The sequence below is a fragment of the Pinus tabuliformis genome, chromosome 9, assembly GCF_031772625.1.
Source record: "Pinus tabuliformis cultivar Carrire ecotype Pingquan chromosome 9, CPIR1, whole genome shotgun sequence".
Lineage (NCBI taxonomy): Eukaryota > Viridiplantae > Streptophyta > Pinopsida > Pinales > Pinaceae > Pinus > Pinus tabuliformis.
In genome coordinates this window covers 1,628,653,251-1,628,674,786 of record NC_142307.1, presented here as the reverse complement: position 1 = coordinate 1,628,674,786, position 21,536 = coordinate 1,628,653,251, and the positions used below count along the sequence as shown (strand labels likewise).

Here is a 21,536-nt window from a genome sequence, read left to right as displayed (position 1 = left end):
ATGCATGAAAAATCTAGCAAGGAAAATAAACATGCAAATCGATACTTGCAAAGAATCATGTTGTAGCTTCTTGATCCTTCTCTTTCTTGCTTTCTCCTTCCTTCTTCTTACCTTCTTTTCCTTTCTTGATCCCATGCATAACCATAGAAAAATCTTGAGCCAAGAACTTACAATGACTAAGAGCTTGCCAACTGATCCTCAAAAGCCTTTTTATTAATGAGGCCTCTATTTTTTTCATTTTACATTATTTTCTTTCAATTTCTTCTTCACATTAAACCTATGACCTTTCACCTTAGTTTTCTCCTAATTTCCTTTATTTCATAAATAAATGTGCCAAAAATTCCATCTTTCCTTTCGAAAGCCTTAGCCATTACCTTTGCCAATTTCCTTAGCCATAATAAACCGAATCAACAACCACTAGGATGTTTGCCCCACCATTGAGCATGGAATACGTGCCCCATAACTGTGGCCATATATATATTTTTACATGGAATTTTCACGAAGGTTGTTACAATGATGGACCCTATGGTGCATTTCAGAGAAATGATGTGATGATATGGAAAACGTTGTAGGAAGCCTATCATGTTGAGTGACGAAAGATACCTACCCTATTAATGACCACTAGGGTGTTTATTTCGATGGGAAGTTGCTAATGTAACTGCAACCTCAACTACCAATACCCCAAGTGAAAACTTCTTGATAAAAACATACGTAAGATGAAATCGGATGAACAAGATGAATCGAAAAATAGGAGAAGGTGTACCTGAAGTGCCACTCTAAGTGTGTAGCAGGCCCAAAAATTAGTTTGGAGTTGAAATCAAATGGAGGGTACCATGATGAAGATGATGTGGTCTCGATCCTTGTGTCTCTGATGATTTTGACAACGGAGGTCATGAGCTCCTATGCTAGGCTATGGATGATGACAAAGAGGGCGTTATATAGGGAAAAGTGGGCCATATTCCACCTCATTTTATTTTGGGAGATCAAAGTTGTTCTAGGAATTATTTTTTGTTGCTACAATCAACATGTGCACATGGGAAGTGCACAAGGAGAGACAGGTTAGAGCATGTAACCCTAACTTTTTCATTTTTGTAGACTAGGTTAGGTAGGTCGTACATGGGTGACCTGTACAACCTTTTTTAAGTAAAATTTTTTTACCATGTGGGCAAATGAGTTTCAGTCGCATCGTCTCCATGGGTATCTCAGGGATACATGCAGAGCCTCCACGGGCATTGGATGGTGACTCGCACTAGCAGTGCATCTTAAGGGACGAAAGTCACGGGGATGTTGGTTTGATGAACAAACTGGTAACCCTTCCAATCTCGTGCAGTATACGTGCTTGTAATGAGAATAGGCCCGTAGACTCGCGTCTACTTTCTAAGTAGATGCGTAGTTTGGAATCTGACATAGTTATGGTTGATTTTCGAATAGACGCATAGTTTGCACGTCTGTTCGAGAAATAGACGTGTAGTCTATGTGCCTTGTATGGGATCAAGCACACAAATGTGTGATTAGTGATTTTTAATCCTAGGGGGATTATTTTTTATTTTTGATATACTTGATGGCAGGATGGGCATGCTATTGAGAGAGTGTGAATGGGAGCCCTTTCGCATAGTGGTTTATGGATATCCTACTTCTAGTAGGGCACTAGCGAGATGGGGGTTTCTGAAGTTTCTTCAGAACCACAGGATGAATTTCTATGGTTCTTGATTCAATGCTGGGATACAAAGTAGGAAATATTCTATATATGATGAGCTAACCTACCTATTTCTACTGAGGTAGATTTGTATCTCGTTACTGGGTTGGTGCCTTCTGGGGATACCTTATAGTTTCCCCTACTGACTGGGAAGGTAGACATTCATGTGTGGAAGGGGTGTCACTTTGGGCCCAAAAATATTGATGAGGGGTGCATTTTGGTTGGTTCCAATATATATATTTCCAAGTGCGTTGTGTTGACAATGATTGTATGACTTGTTGGGTCGGTGATCCCTCACCAAGTGTCAAGGCCTCAGATTGGAGTGCTGAAGAGATTGCAGGTTGGCCACTTCTTTGACTGCGCTAGATTTTTTTATAGGGGTATGGTATCATAGCTTACATAGTTATGACAAGGCCAAGTGCGAAGTTTATATTATGTGAGTGTCATGTGTAGTATTTCGTAAGAAAGGATAGTGATGCTCTGACCATTTTTAGTAGCATCGTCAGGTCCTGCTAGAGACCCACAAATTAGGTGGTGGGATCCAATGATGTCGTGGGCTGGTGGTGGTGCCACAAGGCATCATCAGAACACCATTATGGAGGGTTTTTTCAGATCCAATCCTCAGATGATTCTAGAGTACCCTTATCATAGTGTGGACTTTAGGAGTGATCAAGACATGGGGCTTCCCCTTGGTGATGCTTGGGGCCAAAAGGTATGTGATTTGTGATTTCTTAATTTGTGTTTTCTTACATGTATAGATATGATGCATATTTTGATGATGCTAATACCATGTATTTTTTCTTGCAGATGTGGGACCCCATGGATGACCATTGACCTACTTGGTAGGCAATGATCCTTGACACATGGGTGTTGCTAGTGCGGTTGCTATGCCACAGTGACTGAGGGATGTTAGGGCTCAAGAGGAGCCTAAGAGGCCGACACAGTGCCGTTGTATAGAGATTGTTGGACCCTCGGGAGAGGGAGGCAACTCATCTAATTCTGCATAGATGATTAAGCTACGGGAGTGTGTTGAGGCGAGAGAGGCTCGAGAAGAGGTTGCAGAGGCATAATTGAAGGAGTCAAAGTATGCATGGGGTCAAGTGGTCACCCTTGCGAGGGGGATGCTCGAGGAGGGGTGGGCTAGATTGGGAGAGGAGACATTGGAGACAGTGATGGCATGTGACTGGGCACGATGACTGACTCTTCATCGCCTTGTGCTGGAAATAGCGACTATGCATCTCATTCTAGCACTAGATGAGGTAGTGGGACCTCAAGTGCGGGGTGCAGGGCCACAACCCTAGATAGATTTTTTGTATGTAGCAGGGCAAAAACCCATTATGAGGATGCTCCCCTATTTTGATGGCCTGTTTTTCTTGGCTTTGAGTCAGTGGATATATATATATATATATATATATAAGATGTGATTTTTTGCGGCTCTCATTACGTGTCTTGATGTGTATTCTTATATACATCTGATGTATGTATGTATTTATTCGATGGATATTATGTTAATGCTTCATGTTTCTTAATGGTGATATATATCTTATGAACGAAAATCTAGTATTTGATTAGCTATGCAGTGAACTATATGATTTTGATTTCTTAGTAGATGTGTAACTGTGATATGACCAAAACCATGGGCTAACCTTTGTGCATGCAGATATTTCAGAAAGATCTATGGATCATGAAATTTGAAGGTTCTATTCAACTGCGATACAAGAAGCTGGGAATGAGGGAGTACATGCAGGTGACTAATACCTACATGGGAGTCATCAACCAAGAGGTTTATGATAGTGTCCTATTCATCTTGATTGTTGGTAGCCAACCCTATACATAGTCTATTGGTGAGATATGGTGTGTTGCCAGGAGAGTAAATATCCCATGTTACTGCATCAAGGTTTTGTGACCATCAAGAAGCACCATTAGTGAACGTGTGATGGTAGGTTGGTTGATGATCCATCTATGACGCATGATGAGAGGAATGTTTTAGAGTGTATCATTGATGAATTGGTTATAATAAAAATAAGTCATGGTGCATAAAGGTTCATTCTAGGGCTACTTACAATGTTATGGATGATTTTTTTTAAGATAGAGCCATTGATGGGATTTTTGAGTGAAGTCTCATCGAGCTCTGATAAGATGTATGTCTCCTTAGGAGACGATGTTTGACAATGTATGGGCCTTTCCATAATGTTTCGAACTTCCTTTGTCCTAACGCTTCTTTGGAAACATCGTCACGAATGGTTAACTCCCCCTCCATAAAGGTCCAATGGGTGACATTGCAGTCAAAAGAGGCTTTTTTCTTCTTTTTGTGTGATTCGTTATGCTGGAGAGATTCTTGTTGACTTTATTCAACCTCTTCCAGCTGGACCAACGTTTGTTCTAAAGGTGTAGGGACGGTGAGAAATTTGATGGCTAAGTGCAAGGTAGGGATCTTGCAATAAATGGGGAAGACAACTTCGACCCCATAGGCTAACTGGAAGGGCATGAATCCTGTATATTCTTTAACTACCGTGAAGTATGCCCACAGGGCTAAAAACACCATATGGTGCCAATTGGTTTTTTGGTTTTTCACCATACGCTGCAAAATTGTTTTGAGAACTTTGTTGACAACTTCTACCTGACTATTGGACTGAGGGTAGTATGGGGAAGTGAACTTGTGGGAAAAACCAAGGTGTTGGGATAACTCATGAAATATTTTTTTCTCGAAATGATTTCCATGATCGGATATTAACTCCTTGGGAACTCCAAATCGTGTTAGAACATGGTTAAAGAAAAATTGTGCAATAGTTTCTGTAGTGTTATTTTATGTGAGCATAGCCTCTACCCATTTGGTGAAGTAGTCGATGAAAACCATAATGTAATTAGGATTTCCCTATGATGGAGCATTGCAAGTCATGAATTTTATGCCCCATTTGCAAAAGGGGTCAAAGATGATTATTGAGTGTAGGGGAGATGGTGGGGTTCACGCCTTATGAGCATGTCTTTGGCACCACTCAAATCTATTGACTAGTTGAATACAGTCATGGAAAAAGGTTGGCCAAAAATAAATGACATGAAGGACTTTCTCAGTGGTGGCCATCTTTGAGAGACGGCTGCCATAAGCCTATTGTTGCAATCATTTAAGACCCACTCAGCTTGTTCGTGAGTGAGGCATTGATGAAGGATGGTGTTGATGCCCTGTCGATAGAGGATATCTACCAAACAGAGGCAACAGGGGGCCTAGTGGTGTATGCACCTGTGGTAATTGAGAGTATGCTAAGTTTTGAACTTCTAAGTTTGTAAAAAAAGGAGGATATAACTATACTAGGGGTCATCTCTTGACACTAAGAACAAATTTTCGTTAGGGAACACATCATTAATGGGGGATCCTTGTGTTTTTGGTGGGAGATCATTGATGAACTCAACAAGGATAAGGGCCTTCTCACTCCTTGGGGAGGAAAAATGAAGGTTGAATTCTTGCAAAAAAATGACCCGTCGAGTGTATTTGTGGTTCATCATATGATGAGTGAGAAATTATCACATAGTGATATTTGCAACTATGGTGGTGGTTCGTAAGATTATGTAATGTCAAAGCTTCTGTATAGAGTGGACAAGGGCTAAGGTTGTTTTTTTTGCTGGTTCATACTTCAATGTAGGATCAAAGAGGTTCTTGTTGATGTAATATATTATGTGCTCTCTATTATTAGGTCCTTCTTGGACCAGTAGCCCAACTATGGCTACCTCAAATGCTGAGAGGTATAGCGTATAGTCGTTGTTATGGTTAGGAGGGATAATGAAAGGTGCCTGAGATAATGCGTCTTTTAGGGAGTCAAATGTGTCTTGTGCTTCTTGATCCTAGTTGAAAGGGATATCTTGATGAAGCAAGTGCAAGAAGCCCTGCACACAGGTGGCATAGTTAGGAACAAAGTGACATAAGAAGTTGGCCTTACCGTGCAAGATTTGGATTTGCTTTAAAATTTTTGGAGGTGAAATTTCCTTGATCACCTGGAATTTGGGAGGGTCAACTCTAATACCTTGCTGAGAAATAATGAATCCTAGTAGTCATCTTGCATTAATGTAGAAGGTCCTCCAAATGGTAATCAAGCTTTTTAGATTGTATAATAAGGTCATCCAAATAAGCAAGAATGAGATGAGCTAGATCATGGAATATATAATTCATGTCTCGTTGGAAGGTGGCACTAGCATTTTTAAGGCCAAAGGGCATCACTCAATATGAAAATGTGCCCCATGGTGTTGTGAAATTTGTTTTATATTGATTGGTGTGGCGAATCTAAACCTGATTATACCTAGAGAGCTCGTCCATGAAGGATAGAACCTCATGAATTGCACAAGCATTGATAACTTGGTCGATGAATTGCGTAGGTTAATTTTTCTTGGGACATGCTCAGTTTAGATCTCAAAAATCAATACAAACTTATAGGTGCCCTATTTTTTCATGACGTGATCTGAATGGAAAATGTGATCCACCCATGGTATTCATCCACCCATGGAATTTACCCATGGTATTCATCCACCCATGGTATTTATCCACCCATGGAATTTACCCATGGTATTCATCCACCCATGGTATTTATCCACCCATGGAATTTACCCATGATATTGTAAGTGGCATCCACCCATGGTATTCATTCACCCATGTCATTTACTCATGGTATTGCAAGTAGCATCTACCCATGGTATTCATCCTCCCATGGTATTTATAAACCTCCGGAATTTACCCATGGTGTTGTAAGTGACATCCACCCATGGTATTCATTCACCCATGGTATTTAACCACCCATAGAATTTACCTGTGGTATTGTAACAAAAAAATGCTATAAGTAACAAGTCACATTTTGTAAAAAGACAAATTGTCCACCACAATGTAGCTTTTAAAATTATTCTTTTTTTTTAATAAAAAAGTTTCTTTGTGGTTTTGTTTACTATGTGTTCTCATATTTTTTTATCATTTCAAATTTTCATATCTTGGGGGCCTGCCCCCAAGATCCAGATCATGCTGGGTACAGGGTTCGAAACCCAAGACGTGTAAGCAAGAAGATAGATGAAACCAACTTTGTGGATTTTCTCAACTTCCTGCTTGATCACATGGACATTCGGGTTTTGTCATGGCCTCTAGAATATCTTCATTTGAGTGAAAAATATTATATATTATTGAATTAGGTTGCATGAGGCCATGAGGTTGGAGTTTATGCCTAGCTGTGTTGGTCAACAAGAAAGAACATGATTCAGTTGTTGATGTTGTAGAACCTAGGGAAGTTGACAATGTGAAAATGGGATGGGTATGCACCTTTAGTTATGGTCCCACCGGTGTGGTGGGTTTGGAAGTATCGACATCAAAAAATGATGAGAAGACAAAAGGAATCATGGTCCATACGAATGAGGAAATGAATCGTATGTTATGTTGCATGTCATCAGCATTGGGTGGTGGTAGAATTTCCATAATGGTGAGTTGATAATGAGTGGGAGGAAGTTCTTGCAACCTTGGTGGTGTTCGAGGGGAAAAATTGTCTTCCTCATGATGAGGTTGATGTTGAATTCTAAGTTGTCTAAATGTTTGGAACATATCACATGTCTCAGAACTATGAGAGTTACTGGTGCAAATATTGCACATAGAATTAGTGCTAACACTATAAATGGTGTGGGTGTCAATATCATCTATATCATGAGACGATGAAACCTGGTTAATATCATTAGGTGGGGCATATCTAGGTGTCAGCAACCTCTGGATCTTAGTATCCGCTTAAGGTGTGTTCCCAATGTGAGGTTTTCTTAATGCTACTCTCGTTACTTGAAAACGGGGAAGGTACTGACAGTTTTGCGTATAGTGTGCTTGAGAGAAGATATGACACTGATGGCATGAATTTCGAGTGTGGTTAATTAGTAGAGTATGGACCAACAAGCGAAAGATGACTTCAATCTTGCGCAATTCCTAGCATTTATTTACTAGGTTGTTGGGTCTATTGCATAAGGCACACGTATGAGTTGATTTTGACAAAGTGGTTTGAGGCCGTTTTGTATTTCTTCTAGAACCAGAGCGATGGTGGTGGAGGTTGACACATTGATCGGTGCTTGACTTTATATTAGGTAGGGTTTTGTCATCGAATATGCACAATATGGACCTATATTCTTTATCCCCCACTCTTGTGGTGTTATCCGGGGATTAGGTATCTCGTTCGACTAAATTAGAGTTCTCAACGATGAATCAATGAATGAAATCCAATAGTTCGTGAAATCAGGTAGGGTGTGGCTAACACCAGGTATGATAGTTTCCAACATAAATATGGAAACTATGATCCCTACATCTAAGTTTGTTGCTTAGTTTTATGTGTAGGTTAGGGTAATAATCCTAAATTCCTATAACTCGAGACACTGGTTTATGAAATGGTATGGTTCATCGAATAAAGCACTCATGGAGGTATGTTGGGGTGTCACCGAATTTGGTTGCCTCTGTGGATGGTGGGAGGTTGAGGGATAAAAAGAGGGATATGAACATGAAGCTTCTTCCCCCGTGACACAAAAATGGTTTTAGGCCCATCATCTGTGATTGGGGTGGCTAGTAGAGATGGGGTCACGGTACTGGCTCGGGCAAGTGCACCGAACGCATTTCAATATCGAGGGATTTCAAGGCAATGATGAGTGTAATGCTTGTATTCCACACATATGGCGCATGCATGATTGGTGCATAATGCCTTGTAACACATAGGTTTTTCCTTTCCTCTGGTAGGGGGAGGAGGATTCACTGGCGCTTTTGGGGAAGGCAGAAGAGATTTTAACTCATATAACTCAGGGCACATATTGGTAGGGTGCCCAACTACTTCACACAAAGCATGGGGTGGAAGTAGACTAGAGGAGGAAGCATTTGAAGCTTCCACATTCTTTCCTTTTTTTTAATCCCATTTTCTAGCATCGGTTGGTGTCGATGCATGTGTTTATTTTTGTGGGGTGTTATATTGAGGAGGGGCTGCAAAAAATATGCCTGTTGAGGTGATAACTAACTTTTCCGATAAGGCCTGAGGGGAAAAATACCAAACTGATATCGCCAGAGCTATATTGGGAAACGAGAGTGTTACAATGACTTAGTGCAAGAAAAAATGAGGTGGAGTGAATAAGAAGGTTGTTTAGGTGATAGCATATGGTAAGAATGAAGCATCATGAACAAAATTTATGTTGGTATCGGGAACTACTTCCTGATCTTGATAGGTGTTTGATGAACTCATCATGCACACCGAGGCTCCTATGGCTTGAGGTGTATCCTCTATCACAGGTGGGTCTCTTGGGAATGTCCCTAGGAGTGTAGATTGCTTAAATTATCTGGGCCGAATTCAGTGTAAGTTGTGACCAATTCGGGAGAAGATTTGACAAAAGGTAGCACGCCATCACGGATAGTTAATGTCTTCTTCTCATAGTATGCGAGTTGGTCAATTGTAATAATTTTCCCATCGTGGGAGAACATCATGACATTGAATACAAAAGATGGTACTGCTGACATTTCATACATATGACTTCAGCCAAGAACGATATTATAATCCAACTGTGTGTCCAATCCTTCAATGTCTATGAGCATGGTTTTACCTACCAGATGTACTAGAATGCCTTGGTATATGCCTACGGGAATATAATGACACTCATTTCACACTTTGAGAGTGATGTTAGATGGTTTAAGTTTGGGAGATCCAAGTTTTTTCCAAACTATTTTGGACATAATACATGTGGATGCCCCCTCGTTGACTATGCAATGGTGGATGGTCGTTGGTCTGAGACAAGAATTTGAAAAGTTACAACTGATGGTAGGCACACGGTAGCTTTGTCTAGGTCAAATACCTTAAACAAGAAACAAAAGGATTGATTTCTCCTAATGTAGAAAGTAATGATTTCCGTTGGGTTGGGCATGATTGCAAAACTTTCAATGTTGACATAACTGAAGTAGTTTGATCTAAATAATTGAATATGCTATAGATGTGAGCAACCTTTGAGTTCTTTCTAGCTCACTGTAAAAGACCTTTAAGCGTATTTTGGATGGGTTTCATGGCATATCGAGGGATTATCAAAGGTTTTGTAGGTACTATAGTATCTAGGTGGAAGGGTTTGTTTCTGGTGGAGTTTTATACTCCTCGTTGCATGTTTACGGGATAAAATATTCCCCTGCCATGTAAATGTCATGGTTTGAGGCACTTTGGGAACTTCCTCAAGAATAGTTATAGTGTTCTTTGGAGTTTTCCTATTGTGTATTTACCACTCCTTAATTGGTGAAGGAATGTTGCATCATTACAGGTTGTTGGTTTCCCCCCCCTTGCCCGCCATTGTATTTCATCATTTTAAAATCATGGAGTTGAGGATAGTGATAGGTGTAATGACCATATTCATTACAAATGGCACAAGTGTGATTAGTCTGTAGACTTGTGTTTTAGTTTTTCTTTTGTGTGTTTTTATTGGCGAGTCCCTGGTTTTGGTTTCGGTTGTGGTTGCCCCTAGTCAGTGTTCGTGGAGGTTGTTGCTGATTACTACCCCATTGGCTAGACTCTCCCTTTGGCTTACTCTTTGATTTTTCTTAGAAACGTTAGGTAGGTTAGTTGTGTTAAGCTATTCAACCAATTTTTACTATTGAGCGAGAGAAGGTTGCAATAGATTAACCCATGCATTAGCCTGTGATGGTGGGTTATTCTGTTGAGGTGCAGGGAAAGAGAAACATTGGTTCCCTTGTCGCTTACTGGAATATGAGTTCTGGGAAGGAGGAATTGCTTCCACATTCCTAGGGGGGTATGAGCCACCTTGCATGGGAGGTTATTAGCCACCCTGCGTAAGCTGATATTAGTTGACCTACGTAATAGGATTCTGCATAAGCATAGGTTGACGAAGATAATATTATGTGTGAGGTGGTGGTGCTATGGCACCAAATGGCTGGCCATTGTAATTGTTGCTAGGGTACTGGAAGGTGTTTTCAAGTTGGTTTTGGGATATGGTCCCAATCAATCCATCAACAACATTGGATGCACCTAGTGTATCTTGTTTAAAAGTTTGCAGGCGTGGGGCATCTAGAAGAACATGGTAGATATATCTAGACTATGTGTATATAAGCTCTAATTTTTGAGATTTTCTAATGTCCTCTTCCTCATTTTGTCGGGATGAATTCACCAAATCCTTTGAGATTTCTAATGTGAGAGTTCTCAAAATACTTCAAGGAGGAGTTTGTCTTCCAAATGTGCTTTGCATAAGATATGACATTTTCACCATTCATGGATGTGATTTGATATGTTTATAAAAGGTGTTTGTTTGAAATGGGTAATAAGTTCTAGGTCAAAGTCCTAACAGACTAAGAGCTGGAATAATGTTAGGAATGTTTTGGTTAGGGAACTAAAGCTCCAATCAAATGTAGAAGGTTGGTCAATACATCATTTTGCTGCAGGCCCTGTAAGGGTATGCTGAAATAGTCATAATCGAATAGTATTGTATGTGATACTATTTGATGAATACAAAAGTTGAAAGGTCATGGCATGATTTGTTAGGTCTTCTTCCTGCTTCCCCTCGAATTTTGGAATGTCCAAAGGGAGCTTGGTGGGCATGGGTGGTCAATTCCTGTCATTGGTTAGATTTCTTAAATTAGGAAGGTTTAGGGAAGATAAAAAAGGGACCTACGAGTTTCCCTCCATCACGAAACAATTTTGAATAGCTATGTATGTGGGTTCCCTAATGAGGATAGTTACCTTGGTGGGAATTGCGTGGACTCTCGGGATGGGAGTTGTGGGAGGACTCCCCTGAGGGTTAGTGTGAGGGGTCTCCTGAGGGGTAGTGAATGGGATACTTTGACGAGGAGGGGTTCCAAGAAAAGTTGTATCGATAAAGGAAGATCCAATAATGGTAGTTATGTGGTGTCTTCTATGCTTGCCACTCCTCATGGTAATGGAGGGAGGTATTGAAAATCTCTAGATCAATGGAGAGCCATGGGGTCCCTTATTGTGTCAAGCAAATTGTGTGTTTATCTGTGTGATTGAGGGAAGGAGATAATTATCAAAGCAAATAAATCATATACATAAAACAAAGTGAAAATAAAATTATTACTTTCCCTATAAATTAGACTATGTGATCAATCAAACAAAAAAATGGTTTTCATTTGCTTTTACTTATGATAAAAGATCCTATAAATACCTAGTCATTCTTGCCATTCTCAAAGTAATTGGCCCTTGCAGAGATATCTTGTGATGCTTACTAGGGAAATGTTCCAAAAGAACTGATGATGCTTTCTAGTAGTTTAAAAATCAACCAAGGTAACGGATGAGGATTTTGTGTTGCCCACACCTCTACTTATAGGGATGGATGCCATAGATTTTGACCACTAAAGTACATTCGTCCCACCTGAGAATTTAAGGCTTTAGCTTCTTAGTAGTTAGTTAACAAAGCACTAAAAGAGTGAGGCAAACCCAAATAGTACTACATGCACTAGGCCAAAGACAAACCCCCTCTGAATTGGGTCTCTACCATGCTCAGGTATTCTTTTCCGTGGGATGATTGAAGGATTTTGAGCACCCTAGAAGTCTGCTGCTATGTTTCAAATATGTAACATGACCATGGTGACTTATGGGATGCCTAACCCCAATGGTCCTAACTTGAACTATAAATTATTTTGTGGCCCCTGTGGGGAATTTAGATGGTTCAAGTTATGGTTTCTTTTAAGGGTTTTACTTTTCTTAGGGTGTGAGATGCAAGCCAAAACAAGATAATTACAAAAAGTAGGATGCCTTCTTATACAAAGCTTATAGAAGCTTAGTGTGTGATGTTTAATTGTGTGCAAGTGAGAAAGTGAACATGAAAAGTGTGTTAAGATGTAGATATTTGATGATCCTTTACAATATCATCCTAATTACAGTGGATTTCAGTTATTCCTTGCATGAAAAAGAAATGATGCACTAGTAATGGACAGCTTACTCTTTCTCCTATTACACTATGTGTGCCTAAAGGGAGATGGGAAACACAAGTGATTTAAGAAAGCTTTCATATGCAAGCCCAGGTTTGCCTAAAGATGCAAGGAAAAAAACTGCTTTGTTTAGTAACAAGATTTTTGGATGATGGACCACTTAATCCTTTAGCGATTTGCAAAAACTAACAAAATAGATTGAAAAATATATGTGGAATTTGGCCACTTACTTTTCCCCATAATTACGCTATGTGACTATTGCAAATAAAAATAAAATTAAAGATAATCTAATTACCCTACTACTTGTGATTAGTAAAGAAATTAAGTAATCTGACTGGAAAGAAAAGAAATTGCAGAGGGGAAGGAAATTCACTAAAGGCTACAAATCACCTAAGAAAAGTGGAATTATAAGGAATATTTTTCTTTCTAAAAATTGGACAGGTTTTATCATGCACAGACTAGTCTACTGGTCTATCTGAGAAAAATTCATAGCCTACCCATTTGTCTATAAGAAATCCACAGGGTGGACAAAAAAAATACGAACAAGTCGTCCAAAAGTTCCTTTTAAAAATTTCAGAGAGATGTTGAATGCCTTGTGAGGTGTTAATGAAGAGAGAGGATCCTACAAACACAATTGTAGAGTAAAGAAAATACAATAGTGAATGTTGTAGTAGTGTTTTTGTAGCTATAGGGTACACATTCTTAGCAGTTGGTTGATTGTTCAGTGCAAAGATATGCAAGTAGTTTGGTTGTTGTTAGTGGACAAGCATGAAGCAACAAAACATTACAAATAGTGAAAACTATGAATATACAAACATAAACTAAAAGAAACAGATAAACACACAAATAATGCTTAATGAAGAAAACAAGTCAACACAATTATGGAAAATGACTCCCTTTATTTAATGCTGGCCTTAGAAGATGAATACAATATATGAATATTAAACAATTGAAGAGAATTCTTTGAGTTATGGTGCTCAAAAATCGTGAGCAAGGAGGTTCCTTTATTCACTCTCTTTGCAAGGTTCTCCTCTCTATCAAAGAAGTATCAAGCCTCTCTCAATGGGGAATCCTCTCTACACTAGAGTGATAGATTGCTAAGAAGGAACTCTACCAACACAATAGTTCTTTACTTGTTCTGCAAATGAATGATTGCTCTAGTAACAATTTTCCTAGCATAACATTGTCTTCTCTTTGGTCCTCTTATGGCATGTTTAGATATAATTTTTTGAATCTCTCTTCCTTCTCTTGGTTCATGAATGAAAATAACTTATGAATACCACAAGAGGATTCCTTTGAGAGCTGCATATTTTGAGGGAAAATTATGTTATTGACTGAAACCTTTCAGAATCATCTTCCAAGTGTGGGAAGTGGTCTTGAATTTGCTGAGTCTTCCATTTCTTAGACCTAGACTTTCTAAAGAAATGTCAAGCAATTGTAAATTATTACTAAGAATAAACTACACAATCCAATTTTATATATAAAACCTTAAAAAAAATTAAAATATTAAACTTCATAATGCCTTCAGCTAGAAAATCTTCAGGTGGCTTTGGGCGTCTTTTAGATTATACAAAAGCGTGTACTATTTTCTGGTGTTTACAACATCGATCTAAAATGGCATCATAAATATTGTTATATAAAAAACACAATGTCTATCACTGCGTCGACCAATGCATGGGAAATGTGAGTGGTCTGCCGGCCAACCCAAAGACAATATATTACTACATATTAGCATATAGGAAATATGCATGCCAAGTCGAAGTCATGGGACTAAGACTTGGATACATTATAATTGTATAGATATGAAAGTCGTTAGACTTGGATATGGAGTAATATATAGATCGAAATGCATAGTCATTGTGTTCTATAAAAAGTGCATCGTATAGCCATAGAAGGGTTAATGTACTATATAGTTATATGTATATATTTATCTATATAATTTCAAATGCATTCATATGTACAAATATCAGAATAAAACTGAGCATAGAATATAAAGGACCCAGGAATATAAAGAGATAAAAAGTGGGCAAAGTAAAATAAGCATTGATGCACATAGTTTCCATTATAATCCCAAATTAAATAACGGTGCCAAGAATTTGTTAAAAATATATATCCAATCTATAATTGTGTTTCCATGACTGTATAGTAGAGATAGAAAATAATGATCATCTTGCACAAGTACTGTAAATGAGCAGATAAGTCAAGTAATAATCACGAAGAAGTATGGAAATTAAAAATATGAGATGTTTGATTTTATTAGTTTGGTTAAAAAAAGCATTTACTTTGTCAAAATTTAGGGCAAAAGAGTATTTTCTACATTAATAAAAAAGAAATGTTACATATAGCTCGAAATGCATAGTCATTGTGTTTTATAAAAAGTGCATTGTATAGCCATAGAAGGGTTAGGTTAATGTAGTATATATATATATATATATATATATATATATATATATAATTTCAAATGCATTCATATGTACAAATATCAGAATAAAACTAAACATGGGATATAAAGGACCTAGGAATATAAAGAGATAAAAGGTGGCCAAGAGTAAAATAAACATTGATGTACCTAGTTTCCATTATAATCCCAAATTAAATAACGGTGCCAAGAATTTGTTAAAAATATATATCCAATCTATAATTGTGTTTCCATGACTGTATAGTAGAGATAGAAAATAATGATCATCTTGTACAAGTATTGTAAATGAGCAGATAAGTCAATAATCACAAAGAAGAATGGAAATTAAAAATATGAGATGTTTAATTTTATTAGTTTGGTTAAAAAAAAGCATTTACTTTCTCAAAATTTAGGGCAAAAGAGTATTTTCTACATCAATAAAAAAGAAATGTTACATATAATATGAGAGTGGTAGGTTACAATATTAGAGCACATTGTTGGAGTCACCATTGTCATTACACCAAAACCAGTAGGTGGTGTTAGTAAACAGACACATCAAAACCCCTAGGTGTTAGTAAAGAGACACATTGCTAGATTTAAGAACATGCCACTAAACACACCGGGAGAGTTGACCTTCTACACCGCCATTAACGGGAGGCAACAATCTCCCCCTCAACAAGACCCGAGTGTGTTTCAAACTCGAGACCTCTGCTCTTATACCACTACCACTTGTTGGAGTCACGGTTGTGGTTACACCAAAACCTGTAGTGATGGGGACAGCCCACGTGGTCCCCCCGCTAACTCAGTCTACGTGGACTCACACTAATCCTTGGTTGATTATAAAGTGATTGTAAATGATTTTTGTGGTGGTTGATTGGCATTCAATACATGGTACCTTACTCGGCCTCTCTTCACGACACCTGCCCTCCTCGGGGTTGACAAACCCTAATCCCCTTAATGCGCTTTTCCTCCGCCATTTTGCGCCTGTTCAGTCATTTTCACTCTGTGACTTGCTCTGTCGTTCTGGTCTCGCTCCGCCTCTGGTTTTTCTGTTTGTGGGAGAAACCCTGTTGAGCTCCGCTGGTTTCTTATGGTGTAACAATGCTCTTCCACTCCGTCAATCCGGTGCTATGGGAGTCAAAGGGCTTACTTCAGGGTTTCTTGGTAAGTTACGGTCCTTCTCTGCGCGTTCAACTTGTTCCTCGACTGTGTGAGCTTTACTGTTTCTATTCTGGTGATTACTGTTCGTTATGGTCTTTTTGGCAATTCTGTGGTGAATGTTGGTGATGAATGGTTGCTACTCTGTTCTGCTGTCAAACTCACAGTTTGAAGACTCTCCAGCTTGGCTTTTCTCCAACGCTCGGCTTTATAGAACAGGTATGGCCTCGTTCCATGCTAAATATTTGTGTCCACAGTTTGTCCCGGAACTAACGTTCCGCAGCCCCTTTGTGTTTAGGGTTAGCACTTCGTTTCCACTGGCCTGGGTCTCGGCTCACTACAGGTATGGCTCCTCTGTCACCCTCCTACACGGATTTCTTTGTTTTGATTGCAGTTTCATTTCACAACTTTGTTTGCAGGGTTATTATCGGTGTTCAGACCCTAACCCTTCACCTTGCTTTGTGTTGGCAGGTGTGGCCGGATTCCGCAGATTCACCAAGGCTACAATCGCTCTTTACCGAGTAGCTCTGTCTTTGCTTTACTTTCTCACAGTGTTTCTTGGTCTTGGCCGCATTTACTCTTGTCTGCTGTGTGCATTCTGTGTATTTGTCGGACCTGTGTATGTCAGGGTTACCTCCAACCCGTAACCGTAATTTGGGGTTTTTTTGTGAGCTCTTGATAGCTCGGTTCTATGAACCCTTGTGACACAGTTTTGTAGATATTGTTTTACACAGGCATACTATGTAATATTTTTATGGCATATGAACTATTTGTAATGGTTTTGTGGCTTACCGGTTTAGACCGTGGTCTGTTCGTTCTGCTGTGTTGGGTTGCGCCCTCCCGTCTTGTACTCACTCTCTTCTTAGCTAGTCGACGGACTCTTTGGAATTGTAAAGAACTCTGTTATTTTGGTTTGCCTGAAATGAATTGAAATTACGATGATATGCATGTACATATTATTGCAGAGGACATAAATCATAGACTTGTATTTTTAATGGTGCACTGTATTTGATGAAGGAAAATAATGTATGTATTTCTGGTATTCCTCTTTTACATGTTCCGCTCCTGAACTGAACCCCTCTGGGTTGTTTCGTTTGCCCTTTTGTACAATAGTTTGAGCAGTTGGTTAACTGCCTGGTAGTTATGCTATTTCGGTTTTGTACAGTTGATACAGGCATACGTTTCCTTTTACTATTTGTTGGTTCACTTGTCCCTTTTATGCTATAAGGGTTTGCTGTTACATACTTATTAACACTAATCTATCTTTAACACTTCTAACTAAAACCTGTTACAGTAATTAAGATAAAATAAACATAAATTAGGACAACAGAGTTTAATGCTATAGTTGACCCTGAAAGAAATTAAACAACAGAAAAAAAAAAAACTAAGAACTTTGACAGGCTTGCTGTCCAGTTTAATGAAATTTTCAACTTTCCCAATCTTCTTCCGAAACTATGTCCACCCTCTCTCGGTCTTCTCCCTGTCGACCAGATGCTCCTGCATCAGGCTGCCGGGGTAAAAGAGAGAGCTCATGGCTCCGTTCCATGAGTTCCTCCACCGAGTAGCCAGCTTTCCGAATCTGTGTCTCGTTGAGCCAGGAGCTGTCCTCCATTGGACGGTCCTTCCACTTGACGAGATAACGCAGATACTCTTTCCTGCGCGTCTTCTTGGCCACCTGTGTGCTGAGGATTCCCTCGATCTCATGGGTCCGGACCGAAGGCAACTGTTTCTTCCAAAGACTGCTCTCGAACTGGGTGTCCCGTTGTGGCTGTACCATACTATCATCTTCCATCTGAGCATGATATGGGAACAGGTCTGCCACGTTGAATATGGGTGATATGCCTATATCAGGTGGCAGCTGAATTTCATATGCATTCGCTGAAAATTTGCGCAGAATTTTGCATGGGCCAATTTTCTTGAATTTCAGTTTGTTGTACGTACCCTTAGGAAACCGTTCCCGGCGCAGATGCGCAAGGACTTCGTCCCCAATCTCAAAATTTACCTCTCGCCGCTTTATGTCTGCATGTTTCTTATATTTCTGCGTGCTGTCCTGTAATCTTGACTTAATTTTTTCATGTAGTTCACTCATCGCTTCGGCAAAATCTTCCCCGTCTGCACTCCTCCTTTCCAGCTGTCCCAAATCTCGTAATTCATGTACTCCTCGCGGATGCATACCATACAAGATTTGAAATGGGCTAAGCCCGGTGTTTCGGTTGGGCGAATCGTTATAAGCGAATTCTGCCTGGGCTAGAGCTCGATCCCACAATCGCGAGTTTTCTCCTGTCAAGCTTCGTAACAAGTTGCCCAAACTTCTGTTCACCACCTCTGTCTGTCCGTCAGTCTGCGGATGATACGCAGAACTGAAATTTAATTGTGTGCCCAGCTTCTTCCACAGGGTGCGCCAAAAATGACCTGTAAATTTCACATCCTTGTCTGAAACTATAGTTTTAGGTAAGCCATGTAATCATACTACTTCCGTAAAGAAAAGGTGTGCCACGTTTGTGGCGTCGCTAGTCTTCCGACAAGGGATGAAATGAGCCATCTTTGAGAACCTATCCACCACCACCATCACTGAATCATACCCCCACTGCGTTCTAGGCAATCCTAGGACAAAGTCAATGCTGACCGAATCCCACGGCCTGCTTGGAACAGGTAGAGGTGTGTACAGCCCCGTGTTCTGGCTGTGTCCCTTCGCCAGTTGGCAGATTTTACACCTGGTTACATACCTCTGTACGTCCCGACTCATCCTTGGCCAGTAATAAAAATGCCCGAGCTGCTCCGATGTCTTATCGATGCCAAAATGTCCCGCTAGTCCGCCACTGTGTTTCTCTCTCACCAAATTTTCCCTCATCGAACAATCTGGAACACATAGCTGTCCCCCTCGAAACAGTAATCCCTCTTGTAAATTGAAATCTAGCCATGGGCTTGTATTTCTCAGTACGGGATTCTGGCATGCTTCAAAAGCTTCTTTGAAATCCGCGTCCATTTGGTACAAATCCTTCAAATACTCAAATCCCATCACCTGTATGCCACTTTCCTGTAAGAGTAGGGCTCTTCTGCTTAAAGCGTCCGCCACTTTGTTGGCTTGCCCACTGATGTGCTTCAACACAAAAGTGAAACTTTGCAGGTACTCCACCCACTTGGCATGTTTATGGTTCAGTTTGTGCTGCTGTGTTATATACTGTAACGCAGAATTATCAGAGAACAAAATGAACTCACTTCCTAGTAAATAGTGCCTCCAATGCTTCAAGGCTTGAACCACTGCATATAATTCTTTGTCATATGATGAGTATTTCTGCCCACTTTCATTTAGTTTCTCACTAAAGAACGCCACTGGTCTGTCCTCTTGACTGAGTACAACGCCAATAGCTGTCCCACTTGCATCACACCGAACCTGAAAAGGTTTGCTGAAATCGGGCAGTCTCAAGATTGGCCTCTCCGTTATCTTACGCTTCAGAAGTTGAAAACTGTCTTCTGCTTCCTTAGTCAGCAAAAAGGTTGGCTGGCCTTTTTGATGGTCTCTAGCATGGGCGCGTAGATTCCACTAAAATTCTTTATGAATTTTCTATAAAAACTTGCTAGGCCGTGAAAGCTACGTACCTCGAATAAACTCTTAGGTGACGGCCAACTCGTGATCGCTTCAATCTTCTCCGGGTCCATCTTTAACTCATTTTCTGCCACTACAAATCCCAAATAAATTAACTCCTTCTGTAAGAAAGTGCATTTTTTTAAATTTATCAGCAGTTTGTTCTGCTGCAGCTTCTCGAATACCCTTCGAATATGCTGAAGGTGTTCTCTTTTCGTCCTGCTAAAAATTAAAATATCGTCCAGATAGACTATCACGAACTTTCCAATAAACTCCTTTAACATTTCGTTCATCAATCTCATAAAAGTACTCGGTGCGTTACTCAACCCAAATGGCATGACCACCCATTCGTACAGCCCTTCGTTGGTCTTGAAGGCTGTCTTCCATTCATCTCCCTCTCTAATTCTGATCTGATGGTACCCACTTTTCAGATCTATTTTTGTAAAATATGTTGCCCCACTAAGAGAGTCCGTCATGTCATCCATTCTAGGAAAGGGAAACCTGTATCGAATGGTGATCTTGTTTATAGCCCGGGAATCTGTGCACATTCGCCATTCTCCACCTTTCTTGGGTGCAAGGACTGTAGGTACCACACAGGGGCTTAAACTCTCTCTGATGAGTCCCTTATCTAACAACTCCTGCACTTGTCTTCGTACTTCTTCATTGTCCTTTGGACTCATTCTGTATGCTGCCTTGTTTGGCAAGCTTGCTCCTGGTATGAAATCAATATGGTGGCTGATGCTCCTCTTGGGAGGCAACTTATCAGGTAATTCATCATCTGCAATAGCTGGAAATTCTTCTAACAGCTCTTGTACTTCTTTAGGCAATTCTGATTTCTCCAAGTTCAGTAATACTGGCTTCATCCTCCTCACAACTGCAAAATTAATTTCATTTTCCTCAACCTGCTTTACGAACTATTTTCCGCCAATTAATAGCGCCTTTGTCCCACTTGATTCTGCTCAATCTTCCTCCTTGATGGGTACAAGTGTGTGTTTGACCCCATCCTTTACAAACTTATAGCAATTAGTTTTCCCATCGTGTGTCACCTCCATGTCATACTGCCATGGTCTTCCGAGCAGTATGTGGCACACGTCCATCGGCATAATATCGCAGACCACTGTATCGTGGTATTTGCCAATGCGAAACTCCACCTCGCATTGTTCATCAACCAACAGCTGGTGGCCTTTCTGCAGCCACGACACCTTGTAAGGTGTGGGGTGCTTCAGCCGCTTCAACCCCAGTTTTTCCACCATCTCTGTGGCAACCAAGTTATCCGTACTCCCGCTGTCTATTATTACCTTGCAGCATTTACCATGCGATTTACAGACTGTCCGGAAAAGTGCCTTCCGCTGTGTTGGTTCAGCCACTTCCTTGGTTGGATTTAACAACACTTTGTTCAAAATCAAAGCTTCCCCTGTCTCCGCCATGTCTTCCACCTCCCGGGGTTGTGCTTCAGCTTCTTCAGGCTGTGCCATCAGCGTTCCCCTCTGACTGGCCTGTTCAACTTCTGGACACTCAAAGGCTCTGTGCCCCCATTTGTGGCACCTGTAGCACTGGACATTAGTCCCTCTTCCGCGGCCATTCCCTCGTCCTCTCTGGTATGACCGACCTCCTCTGGTGCTATCTCCTTTTTCTGCTGTCCCTAAAGTTTTTGAATTGCTGCCTTCTTCGCTGTTCGCAGCACTCTTCCCTCTACCGTAGGATTCTCCCCGTCCTCTGCTACTTCCTCTCCCTCTTCTGCTGTTCTGTTTTCTGTTAATCTTTTCCTCGGCCTTTACAGCGCTCT

At 40.2% G+C, this 21,536-nt stretch overlaps 1 pseudogene; it reads right to left on the bottom strand.

Moving 5' to 3' along the window:
* LOC149155059 (peptidyl serine alpha-galactosyltransferase-like) overlaps nt 1–21,177 on the bottom strand; it is a 43,284-nt pseudogene extending 22,107 nt beyond the window's left edge.
* Between the last annotated feature and the right edge of the window lie 359 nt (nt 21,178–21,536).